Source organism: Dendrobates tinctorius, unplaced genomic scaffold (genome assembly GCF_039654945.1).
Source record: "Dendrobates tinctorius isolate UK_male_01 unplaced genomic scaffold, ASM3965494v1 ptg000065l, whole genome shotgun sequence".
Classification (NCBI taxonomy): Eukaryota; Metazoa; Chordata; class Amphibia; order Anura; family Dendrobatidae; genus Dendrobates; species Dendrobates tinctorius.
Window position 1 is genome coordinate 30,747,378 of NW_027361733.1, and position 12,784 is coordinate 30,760,161.

At 45.4% G+C, this 12,784-nt stretch overlaps 1 long non-coding RNA gene across 1 annotated transcript in view; it reads right to left on the minus strand.

Annotated features, from left to right (window-relative positions):
• The window catches only part of LOC141094867 (uncharacterized), a 57,674-nt gene extending 44,891 nt beyond the window's left edge, over positions 1–12,783 (minus strand). Inside the window, exon 1 of the long non-coding RNA XR_012233186.1 lies at positions 12,522–12,783. This is a non-coding gene — a long non-coding RNA (uncharacterized lncRNA). The remainder of the gene's footprint in view (positions 1–12,521) is intronic.
• Between the last annotated feature and the right edge of the window lies 1 nt (position 12,784).

A 12,784-nucleotide genomic window follows, 5' to 3' on the forward strand; every position in this document is an offset into this window, starting at 1 on the left:
AAGAAAGCACATGGCCTGAGGTTGGTTAGAGTGGCAGGCCCTTGGGACAACACCGCCCCCACCCCCACCTCAGAGGCGTCCACTTACACGATGAAGGGTTTGGACGGATCTGGCTGTACTAACACAGGAGCAGACAAAGCTTCTTTTCATGGTCGCAAAGGCCTCTTTTGCGAGCGAGGACCAGTTTCTCACATCCGCACCTTTACAAGTAAGATCTGTGAGTGGTTTGACCACCTGTGAAAACCCCCGAATAAATTTGCTGCAATAATTGGCGAACCCCAAGAAGCGCTGAAGACCCTTAAGGTCTCGGGGTTGCACCCAATCCGCAATGGCCTGCACCTTCTTGGGGTCCATGCGAAAACCCTCACAGGACACAATTAATCCCAAAAAAGACAATTCTTGAACAAAAAACACACATTTCTCCAATTTGGCATACAGATGATTTTCCCTCAGTCTTTGGAGAACGGTTCGTACATGATTCAGATGAGATTGACTGTCGTGTGAGTATATCAGAATATCGTCTAAGTAAATGACAAAACGACCAATGAGATCCGAGAATAACACGCTGATGAAATTCTGAAATATGGCTGGGGCATTGGTAAGACCAAACAGCATGACTAAATTTTCAAACAGTCCCTCGGTCGTGAGGAACGTGGTTTTCCATTCATCCCCCTCCCGGACCCTTATCAAATTATATGCCCCCCCCGAAGATCCAGTTTGGAGAACCATTTTGCCCCTGAAAGTTGGTTACACAAGTCGGGAATCAACGGAAGGGGGTACGTATTTCGTACAGTAAACTTGTTCAGCTCACGAAAATCGAGGCTGGGACGTAAACCACCATCTTTTTTCTTAACAAAAAAAAAAAAACCCTACCGCCACAGGTGAGACTGAGGGACGTATGTGTCCTTTGCGAAGACTCTCAGCAATGTAATCTTTCATGGCCAAGCGCTCAGGGCCAGATAAATTAAACAGACGGGCTTTAGGCAATTTAGCCCCCGGGACTAACTCGATAGCGCAGTCAAAGGGTCTATGTGGCGGCAACGTCTCGGCCTCGCTTTCAAAGCACACATCTTCAAATTCTTTCAGGTACTCCGGAATACCTTCCAGCTCGAACGATGATACAGATTTAACAGGTTCAACCAATAGTCCAGACTTATCACATAACATCGAATCATTAAACCCCCACTGAACAATCTCCCCCGTTTTCCAGTTAATGACTGGGTTATGGCGTTGTAACCAGGGCATTCCCAACACCAATCCTGCTGGTAGATTGCCCAGAACCAAACAACTTAATTTTTCCACATGGGTAGCGCCCACTTTGAGTGAAAACAAGTCAGACATAAAGAGAATTCCCTCTTTAGTGAGGGGGGAGGAGTCAATGGCCACCACTTTGATTGGAACCTTAAGTCTAACTGTCCCTATCTTACAGCGTGTGACCAATTGGGAGTCAATGAGATTGATGGATGATCCGCAGTCCACGAAAGCTGTAGAGAGAAAACAACAATCGTCCACTAACAGTTCCACATGAAGCAACACCTGAGGGTCTGAGTAGTCTCCCCGCTGACTACCCAGACCTTGTCGTTTCCCGTCGACCGGGTTGAGGATGGACAATCAGGACACTCCCTTTTCCAATGTCCAGTTTTACCACAGTAGAAGCATAAATGCTTTTCTCTCCGGCGTTGTCTCTCCTTTTCCTTCAGGGAGAGAGCCCCTACGTCCATGGGTACAGAAACAGTCTCTTTTCCACTAGGGAATAATGGAGTCTCCGCCTGCATCACCCCCCTGGCCCGCAGTCTGCTGTCCATCCGGACGGCCTGGGTCATGGCGTCCTCGAGAGAGTTAGGTGGGGGATGTAATGCCAAGGCATCCTGTAACCGCTCGGACAAGCCTCTGCGAAAGAGTCCTCGGAGTGCGTCGTCGTCCCAAGAGACCTCTGCGGCCCAGCGGCGGAATTCTGTGCAAAACCACTCAGCCAAGTGTTTCCCCTGACAGACACTCATCACCATGTCCTCTGCCAATCGCACTCGGTCCGGCTCATCATATATGTGGCCGAGGGCCTCAAAAAACGCATTCACAGACACTCTCTCGGGGCAGTGGGAGGAAGGGAGAAAGCCCAAGCTTGTGGGGACCAACAGAGACATAATGACCCTACCTTCTGACTTTCGTCCCCAGAGGAACGTGGCCTCAAACTAAAGAAGAGTTTGCACCCCTCCATGAAGACCCTGAACCCCTTTTTGTCCCCAGAAAAAAAAAAAAATCAGGCAGTTTAACAGGTTGTTCTGGGGACACCAAAACAACATCACTTGCCTCAGCACCCAGCAGCTAAAGCCCCCTGCACTGTCTCAGAAACCTGCTGCTGAGAACGAGACAGAGCTTGCTGCTCCAGAGATAAACCCTGAAACATCTGACTCAGAATTTTCATTTGCTCAGCAAGAGATTGTATGGGATCCATATTTCTCAGCAGAGAAAAAAAAAACAAAACAAAAAAAAAAAAAAAACCACAACCTTAATGGTCAGTTATGTCAGGAACACCGCACTGTACTTGCTCACTGAGCCTGTGCGCGTGTCCTGAGTGTCGGGATCCTGTCAGCGCCGACGTGCAGCCTCCTCTGAGCAGGGACTCACCCGCACTGTAGGGGTATCGGGGTCAGGTACAGCCAGAAAGTACCGATGCACAGGATCTGTGGATGCTGAAGTTTAGCAAGCAGACACGGGACCTACGGGCATGTGACTGCAAGGGGGCGGGGCTTAGCGTCCTGCTTAGTGAGATGGAAAGACACTATACAGAATTACTCAGAGTCAGGCAAAACGGGGTTCATACACAGAGAGAGCCGTAACGTACCAAGGATGAGACAGAGCGGATAGTCAGGGCCAAGCAGCAGTCAAAACCAAACAGACATAGAAGGTACCAAGCAGAATCCAAAGCAATATCCAGAGAACAGACCAAGTCATACACAGATTATCAAGCAACCAGAACACAGCAAAAACACACTCAGGGGTCACCACACTATGCCAAGGGCAAGAGTATAACTGACAGGGATGGGAGCATCCTGAGGCTATAAGAAGCCTCTCCCAGAACCAGGGAGAGGCCACAATCAAAGCCCCAGGTGTGCAGGTAAGCCTGTACCAGGATCACAACCTTTAACCCCAGAAATGCCAGTCATCAGCACTGGTTCCAGACATTAACCCCACGTGTGCAAGTCAAACCCGCACTGAGATCATGACAATCCCGTTCCCTGGCACTGTGCTTCTCTCCCTGTCTCCGGTGTGCGGACTCTCCGGAGTAAACAGCTGACGCGATTACGTCATTTCATCGTGTCAGCTGTTTCACACACTGGTGGAGGAAGTGGCCGGAGCCCCCTCCTCCACCAAAGGAGTCAGCGGCGCACATGGAAACAGCGAGAGGCCAGGCGGGCCTCTGTTTTCCAGCCTCACAGCTGTCTCGCTCCACATGTGGCCCCCGGGTCGCACTTTGACCAGGTCTGCTCTATAATGTGGATGTGATCCTCTGTAATGTGGATTTCAACCTCTGTAGTATGAATGTGACCCTCTAGGTTACAGTGTGCCACAGCCCACAGTCCAGTCTGAGTCCCACTCCTACTCCAGTCCCTGCTGCCCAGTGCCTGCGCCCTGCGGTAAGTGTCCACGTCCAATATTATCCCTATTTGATAAATGGGTGCTATCCCAGAGGGTGCTTCAATACTGTAGCGCATCGCACACTATAGCTGATTGTAAAGAATATATATATATATATATATATATATATATATATATATATATATATACACACACACACACACATATATACATACACACACAGTATATACAGCTCTGGCAAAAATCATGAGACGACTTTAAAATTTTCAGCTTATCTGATTTTTTTCTTTATAGTTTTGAGTAAAATGTAAATTGCTCTTTTATTCTATAAACTACTGACAACATGTCTCAGAATTTCCAAGCACTAAATTTTGTATTTTTTTTTCTGAAAATGAGAAATGGTCAAAATTAGAAAAAAAAATGCAGTGCTTTCAGACCTCAAATAATGCTAAGAAAACAAGTTCTTAATAATTTAGAAACAATACTAATGTTTTAACTCAGGGAGAGTTCAGAAATCAATATTTTGTAGAATAAGGCTAGTTTCACATTAGCGTTTACGGCCGCAGCGTTGGGCTGCGCACGTCCATCGCTAAGCCCCGCCCCCTGCCACGCCTCCGCAACAGGTTGCAATTTGGTGCGCTCGGCGCAGCGTCAAAAGGATGCATGCGCCGCCAAACGCATACTGCGCACGGCCTGCGTCCCCAGTGCTAAAGATAGGGGACGCAGGACGCATGCAGCGTCAAGCGTCCGTAGGCGGAGCTACCGGCAGAGGCGCGGGGCTTAGCGGGGGCCGTGCGCAGCCCGACGCTGCGGCCGTAAACGCTAATGTGAAACTAGCCTAACCATGATTTTTAATCACAGCTTTCATGCGTCTTAGGCTGGTTTCACATTAGCGCTTTTTAAGTGCACGCACGGCCGGGGGTAGCTCCGCCCCCGAGCCGGCTCTCTGCCCGGCGTGCCCGCCCCTTGCTTGTAGCGCCGCCTCCTAGCGCACAGCGGCGCCTGTGATCGGCGCACCCTATCTTTAGCATAGGGTGCGCAGATCGTGCGCAGGCCGTGCGCTAGTTGCACTTTGACCTGCGCTGCGCACTTTTGACGGTGCGCCGTGCGCGCCAAAATCAAACTTTTCGGATTTTGGCGCGCACGGCGCACCGTCAAAAGTGCGCAGCGCAGGTCAAAGCGCAACTAGCGCACGGCCTGCGCACGATCTGCGCACCCTATGCTAAAGATAGGGTGCGCCGATCGCAGGCGCCGCTGTGCGCTAGGAGGCGGCGCTACAAGCAAGGGGCGGGCACGCCGGGCAGAGAGCCGGCTCGGGGGCGGAGCTACCCCCGGCCGTGCGTGCGCTTAAAAAGCGCTAATGTGAAACCAGCCTTAGCATGCTTTCCACCAGTCTTTCACACTGCTTTTGGGTGACCTTATGTATTGTAAGGGTTCCAATGGATTGTAATGAATAAGAAAATGCTCACACAAGAATTGAATTTACTAAATTGATTTACTATATAAAGTGATAAGATAAAATAATAAACAATATAAAACTATAAATACATATGTATTAATCAGAAACCGGCATTATTCATACATTACATTATTCAGATAGTCTCATCTCCGTGTCCTCTCTGGTCTCTCTCTCTGCTAATCAGTACCCTCCTTTTATATGTAAAAACTTCTCTAAAGCCTTTGATGTCCCAAAGTAAAGCCCCCGTTACACACTGCGATATCGCTAGCAATATCGCTGTAAAGTCACCGATTTTGTGACGTTGCAGCGATATTGCTAGCGATATCGCTACATGTGATACTTACCTCCGACCGCCTCCCCCGCTGGTTATCGCTGATCGTGCGAGAAGCTCCTGGACCATTCCTCGTCGGCCACTTCCTGTGGCGCCGACGAGCGACGCGTGGAGCCGGGCGGGAGGACGCAGGATCGCCGCGTCTGACAGGTAAGTAGCGATGCCTGACCCCTGCGATGTCGCTGGTGAGATCTGCCTGTGTGGCAGCTCACTAGCGACCACCTAGCGATGCACCAGCGATCCTGACAGCGTCATATCGCTGGTCGGGAACGCTGGTGCATCGCTAGGTGTACCGGTACCCTAAGTGTGAGACTTAAACAGTATCTATCCTTGGATGCCAGTGAGACGACCCCCTGAGGCCAAATAAATGAGATTTCACCAGTTGACAATCCATGGGGAAAGTTAACACACCCAATCTAATTATGGCAACGAAGGTCCTTTGTTGGTAGATAAGTGTAAGCCAGTTATTTGCTCTGCTTGGACAATTTGACCATCTGGTTGAAACAAGTTTCAATGACCTTCTATAGGAAGGTTCAAAGAGATATATATATATATATATATTTATTATAACTGATTGAAACTATATCAATAGTTGGTATTAATTAATTGGGAGTGTTGAAACCATTAAAAATAAATCATAGTATACACCTTATGCCACTCCTGATACAAAAATGTAAGCCGTTCTTCTTTGTTTGATGGCTTGTGACAATCCATCTTCCTCTTGATTACATTCCAGAGGTTTTCAGCTCTGGAGAATGGGCTGGCCATGACAGGGATTTGATGTGGTGGTCTCATATTTATAAAAAAAATAAAATATATATATCACCACGCTGAAAATATGGGGCTGAGATATCGGTTGGTTGTATAGGCACTACTACAACCACTAGCAATAATTTAGTAAAATTACGATAGTATTACCATGTACTGACGGTGGTGGTGTAGCGTGCCGAGGGTTCAAAGTGCTGGACCTGCAGAATGGCAGGATTTGTGCTGATATCAATTTATGGTATGCTGTGGACCCCTGGCTGACACGCTGATATGAAGCAAATGAGAGAAATAAATTTGTTAATTGAGCACTTATGTTTTCGGTGGTGATACCAATAGAAAAAAGGCTCTGTTAGTGTAAGTATTTAAACTGTGTTCCAAATTATTATGCAAAAAGAGTTTAGGAGTGATAAGGTTAGAATTTCTTTGTCATTTAAACTCATTGATGGTGATGTGTGTCAGGGCTCTTTATATCACTGAAAGCAATTGCAGATACCTGTGCAAATTAGTTTGGCAGGTGTGTCCAAATAAAGGCAAGACTACTTAAGAAGGCTGTTCCACATTATTAAGCAGCCTACATTTTTTGCCAAAATGGGAGAGAAAAAGGATGTGTCGGCTGCTGAGAAGCAACAAATCGTGGAGTAATTAGGTCAAGGCATGACTACAATCAACATTGCCAAGACACTTCATCGTGATCATAGCACAATCAAGAAGTATGTAGCTGATTCCCAGCACACACCTGTGCGTGCTGATAAGGAAAAATTGAGGACTCTTTCCAACAGGCAATTGCGTCAGGTTAACCCCTTTCTGCCATCCGACGTACTATCCCGTCCATGGGACCTGGGCCCCTATGCCCATGGACGGGATAGTACGTCGGCGCGATCAGCGGCGCCCACGTGGTGAGCGCCGCTGATCGCGGCCGGGTGTCAGCTGATTATCACAGCTGACACCCGGCACAATGTGTCAGGGGCGGTCACGGACCGCCCTCGACACGTTAACCCCTTGCACACCGCGATCAAACACGATCGCGGTGTACCGGGGGCTAAAGGGAAGCATCGGCAGGGAGGGGGCTCCCTCCGTGCTTCCCTGAGCCCCCCACGGCAGCGCAATGTGCAGCGCTGCTGCGGGGGACTCCTTTCCTCCAGGCCCCCGAATCCAAGATGGCGACGGGGGCCTTCGGGGGGCCTGCAGGAAGCTGGCTTCCTCAGTGCCTGCAAAGCGCAGGCATGAGGAAGCCTTCTGCAGTGCCTGTGCCAGATCGCTGATCTGTCACAGTGATCTGTGATGTGTAAAAATAATAAATAAAAAAAAAAAGCCAAATATATTAGAAAAAAAAAAAAAAAAAAAAAAAAAAAAAAAAAAAAATATTCCCCCAATAAATCCATTTTTTGGAAATAAAAAAAATAAAAGTACACATATTAGGTATCGCCGCGTCCGTAACGACCCGCCCTATAAAACTGTCCCATTAGTTAACCCCTTTAGCGAACCCCCTTAAAAAATAAAAATAAAAAACGAAGAAAAAAATAATGATTTATTATCATACCGCCAAACAAAAAGTGTAATAACGCGCGATCAAAAAGACGCATATAAATATCCATGGTACCGCTGAAAACGTCATCTTGTCCCGCAAAAAACGAGCTGCCACACAGCATCATCAGCGAAAAAATAAAAAAGTTATAGCTCGCTGAATAAAGTGATGCAAAAATAATTATTTTTTATATAAAATAGTTTTCATTGCATAAAACCGACAAAAACATAAAAAAACGACCTAAATGAGGTATCGCTGTAACCGTACTGACCCGAAGAATAAAACCGCTTTATCAATTTTACCGCACGTGGAACGGTGTAAACGCACCCCCCCCCCCAAAAGAAATACATGAAACGCTGGTTTTTGTTCATTCTGCGTCCCAAAAATCGGAATAAAAAGCGATCAAAGAATTTAACGCGCCCGAAAATGGTACCAATAAAAACGTCAACTCGTCCCGCAAAAAATAAGACCTCACATGACTCGGTGGGTCAAAATACGGAAAAGTTATAGCTCACAATATGTGGTGATGCAAAAACTATTTTTACAATAAAAAGCGTCTTTTAGCGTGCGACAGCCGCCAAACATAAAAACCGCCATAAATAGTAAATCAAACCCCCCGTTATCACCCCCTTAGTTAGGGAAAAATAATAAAATAAAAAAAATGTATTTATTTCCATTTTTCCATTAGGGTTAGGGGCGTGTTGGGGTTCGGGTTGGAGTTAGAATTGGGGGTTTCCACTGTTTGGGCACATCAGGGGCTCTCCAAATGCAACATGGCGTCTGATCTCAATTCCAGCCAATTCTGAGTTGAAAAAGTCAAATGGTGCTCCTTCCCTTCCAAGCTCTGCTATGCGCCCAAACAGTGTTTTACCCCCACATGTAGGGTATCAGCCTACTCAGGACAAATTGCAAAACAATTTTTGGGGTCCAATTTCTCCTGTTACCCTTAGGAAAATAAAAAATTGGGGGCAAAAATATCATTTTTGTGGAAAAAAATGATTTTTTTATTTTCACGTCCGAGTGTTATAAACTTCTGTGAAGCACTTGGGGGTTCAAAGTGCTCACCACACATCCAGATAAGTTCCGTGGGGGGTCTAGTGTCCAAAATGGGGTCACTTGTGGGGAGTTTCAATAGTTTATGTACATCAGGGGCTCTCCAAACGCAACATGACACCCGCAGACCATTCCATCAAAGTCTGCATTCCAAAACGTCACTACTTCCCTTCCGAGCCCCGACGTGTGCCCGTACAGTAGTTTTCTCCCACATATGGGGTATCAGCATACTCAGGACAAATTGGACAACAACTTTTGGGGTCCAATTTCTCCTGGAACCCTTGGGAAAATAAAAAAATGGTGACTAAAAGATCATGTTTGTGGAAAAAATACGAATTTTTTATTTTCACGCCCGGGTGTTGTAAACTTCTGTGAAGCACTGGGGGGGGTCAAAGTGCTCACCACACATCTAGATAAGTTCCTTAGGGGGTCTAGTTTCCAAAATGGTGTCATTTGTGGGGGGGTTTCCACTGTTTTGGTACATCAGGAGTTTTCCAAACGCGACATGGTGTCCGATCTCAATTCCAGCCAAAAACGTCAAATGGCGCTGCTTCCCTTCCGAGCTCTGCCATGCGCCCAAATAGTGGTTTACCCCCACATGTGGGGTATCAGCGTACTCAGGACAAATTGCACAATAACTTTTAGGGTCCTGTTACCCTTGGAAAAATAAGAATTGAGGGTGAAAAGATCATTTTTGTGGAAAAAAATATGATTTTTTAATTGTACCTCTGTACGTTATAAACTTCTGTAAAGCCCTTGTGGGTTCAAAGTTCTCACCACATATCTAGATAAGTTCCTTGGGGGGTCTAGTTTCCAAAATGGGGTCACTTGTAGGGGGTTTCCACCGTTTAGGTACATCAGGGACTCTCCAAACGTGACATGGCGTCCAATCTGAATTCCAGCCAATTTTGCATTGAAAAAGTCAAACGGCGCTCCTTCCATTCTGAGCTCTGCCATGCGCCGAGACAGTCGTTCCCCCCCACATATCAGGTATCTGCGTACTCAGGACAAATTGCACAATAACTTTTGCAGTTCAATTTCTCCTGTTACCCTTGGTAAAATAAAAAAAATTGAACCTGAAGTATTTTTTTTATGAAAAAAAGTTAGATGTTCATTTTTTTTTAAATATTCAAAAAAATTCCTGTGACGCACCTAAAGGGTTAATAAACTTCTTGAATGTGGTTTTGAGCACCTTAAGGGGTGCAGTTTTTAGAATGGTGTCACTTTTGGGTATTTTCTATCATATAGACCCCTCAAAGTGGCTTCAAATGTGATGTGGTCCTAAAAATAAAATGGTGTTGTAAAAATGAGAAATCGCTGGTCAACTTTTAACCCTTATAACTTCCTAACAAAAAAAAAAATTTTGGTTCCAAAATTGTGCTGATGTAAAGTAAACATGTGGGAAATGTTAGTTATCAAGTTTTTTGTGTGCCGTATCTCTGTGATTTAAGGGCATAAAAATTCAAAGTTGGAAAATTGCGAAATTTTCGTTTTTCTCACAAATAAACGCAAGTTATTTGAATGAAATTTTACCACTAACATGAAGTATAATATGTCACGAGAAAACAATGTCAGAATCACCGGGATCCATGGAAGCGTTCCAGAGTTATGACCTCATAAAGGTACAGTGGTCAGAATTGTAAAAATTGGGCGGTCATGAACGTGCAAACCACCCTTGGGGGTGAAGGGGTTAAAAGAGCAGCTGCAAAAATGCCTCGTCATAGCAGCAGACAAGTTTTTGAAGCTGCTGGTGCCTCCAACATCCCCCGAACAACAAGATGTTGGGTCCTTCAGAGGTTTGCAGCTGTGCGTAAGCCATCCTGTCGACCACCTCTATCCACTGCACACAAGCAGAAACGGCTCCAGTGGGCCAAACGATACATGAAGACTGACTTCCAAACTGTTTTGTTCACTGATGAGTGCCGAGCAACGCTCGATGGTCCAGATGGATGGAATGGAGGATGGCTGATTGATGGACACCCCATCAAAACACGGCTAAGGCGCCAACAAGGAGGAGGTGGAGTTATGTTTTGGGCTGGAATCATGGGGAGAGAGATTGTCGGCCCCTTTAGGATCCCTGAAGGGGTAAAGATGAACTCCATAATCTATGTGGAGTTTCTAAAACAGCACTTCCTGCCATGGTTCAAGAGGAAGAACCGTGCTTTCCGCAGCAAGATCATTTTCATGCTGCAAATAACACATCTCCATCTCTGGCTGCTATGGGCATAAAAGAGGACAAACTTATGGTGTGGCCACCATCTTCCCCTGATCTCAACCCCATTGAGAACCTCTGGCGCATCATCAAAAGGAGTGTCTATGATGGTGAGAGGCAGTTCACATCTAAGCAACAGCTCTGGGAGGGTATTCTGTCCACATGCAAAACAATTGAAGCACAAACCATCCAAAACCTGACAAATTCAATGGACGAGAGAGTTCAGAAGCTTCTTTCGAACAAGGGGTCCTATGTGCAAATGTAACATCACCTAGAATAAAGTTTTGACTTGAAAACTGTTTGATTTCATTTTGTAATAAGCTGATAATGCTTATAATTTCACAATTGACCATTTTTTTGCTCAAAATAAAAACAAAAAGGTTGAAAACTCTGCTGTGTATAATAATTTGGAACATGCATTGTGAGTGTTTATTTTTAAAAATATACTGTTTTCATAGGCAGTTTGTTCAAAAACATTGCAATTATACTAGAATATTAGATGACTGGAAAATATCAATGACTGCAACTCATATAGGTAATTTAGAGGAAATATTTTTTGCATAATAATTTGGAACACAGTGTATACTTAATCAACCATCTTTATTAAATAGGTTGTTAGAAGGCGTACCTCTGTCATACATGTGCTATAAAGTGCTACTACAAGAGACCCAAACCTTAAAGGGCATCTGTCACCCCTTTTTTCGAATATGAGCTGCCGACATCAGGGGCTTATCTACAGCATTCTGTAATGCTGTAGATAAGCCCCCAATGTAACCTGAAAGATAAGAAAAACACATTAGATTATACTCACCAGGGGCACTGCAACTGCAATAAGCCCCCAATGTAACCTGAAAGATAAGAAAAACACATTAGATTATACTCAACAGGGCAGAGCAGTGCGCCTGCGCAGGAGGCATGACAAGAAGGAAAGAGGACGTCACCGTTAGAAGATGGGAGGCGCCGGACCGCAACACCCATCGGACCCAGACCGGACCGCCCCGGTAAGTATAATCTAACTCATTTTACTTATCTTTCAGGTTACATCGGGGGGGGGGCTTATCTACAGAATGCTGTAGATAAGCCCCTGATGGTGGTGCCGGCAGCTTATATTCGAAAAAAGGGGTGACAGAAGGGCCGCGTCATAGTAGGCCACTGCATTGTGCTTGCCCCCCAGGCTAAAATTTGCCAGCCAGCCCCTGGCAGTTACACTAGTTACGTCTTAATATCTTGATGCAGGGGTGGTTGGGCCTTTAAGCCCGTTCTCTTATGTGTGGTCTTTGGAGTGTGCATATCTTTCCCCTCCTTTACCTTCGTACCTATTATTGTATATTTTGTATTTAATAAATTTTACATGGGATCTTATGACTGCCTCTTTGTTGACTAAAATGCAAAATATATATAGTTTCTACATAAAAGGAAACAAAATTTATTTTTTTTAGTGGTCATAAAAAAAAAATGAAACATGAGATTTTTTTATTTTTCAAGGTAGCAGAAAAAACAAGGAATAAAAACATGTACTAATACAAAATCTATAAGATTTTAGATAAAAAAAAAACAACAACAAGTAGACACTCACCTCTGTATGTGACCATTTATATTGGTTTGGGTGACATTTTAACACCAGTCAATTCAACACTCAGCCTGGTCTCACTGATATGTGTAGTTCCTCGCTGTGTTTAGAGCCCAAACAATGAGCTGATGGCAGAAGCCTCTTGCGCGTCCTCAGGGGCTCCTTATGTCTCCTCAGCGTCGTCTTCATGACTGGACAACGCTATGACGGAGAAAAAGAAAATTCCCGCCTTCTGCCGGCCTCCACCACGTGACTGGTATGGGACTCAG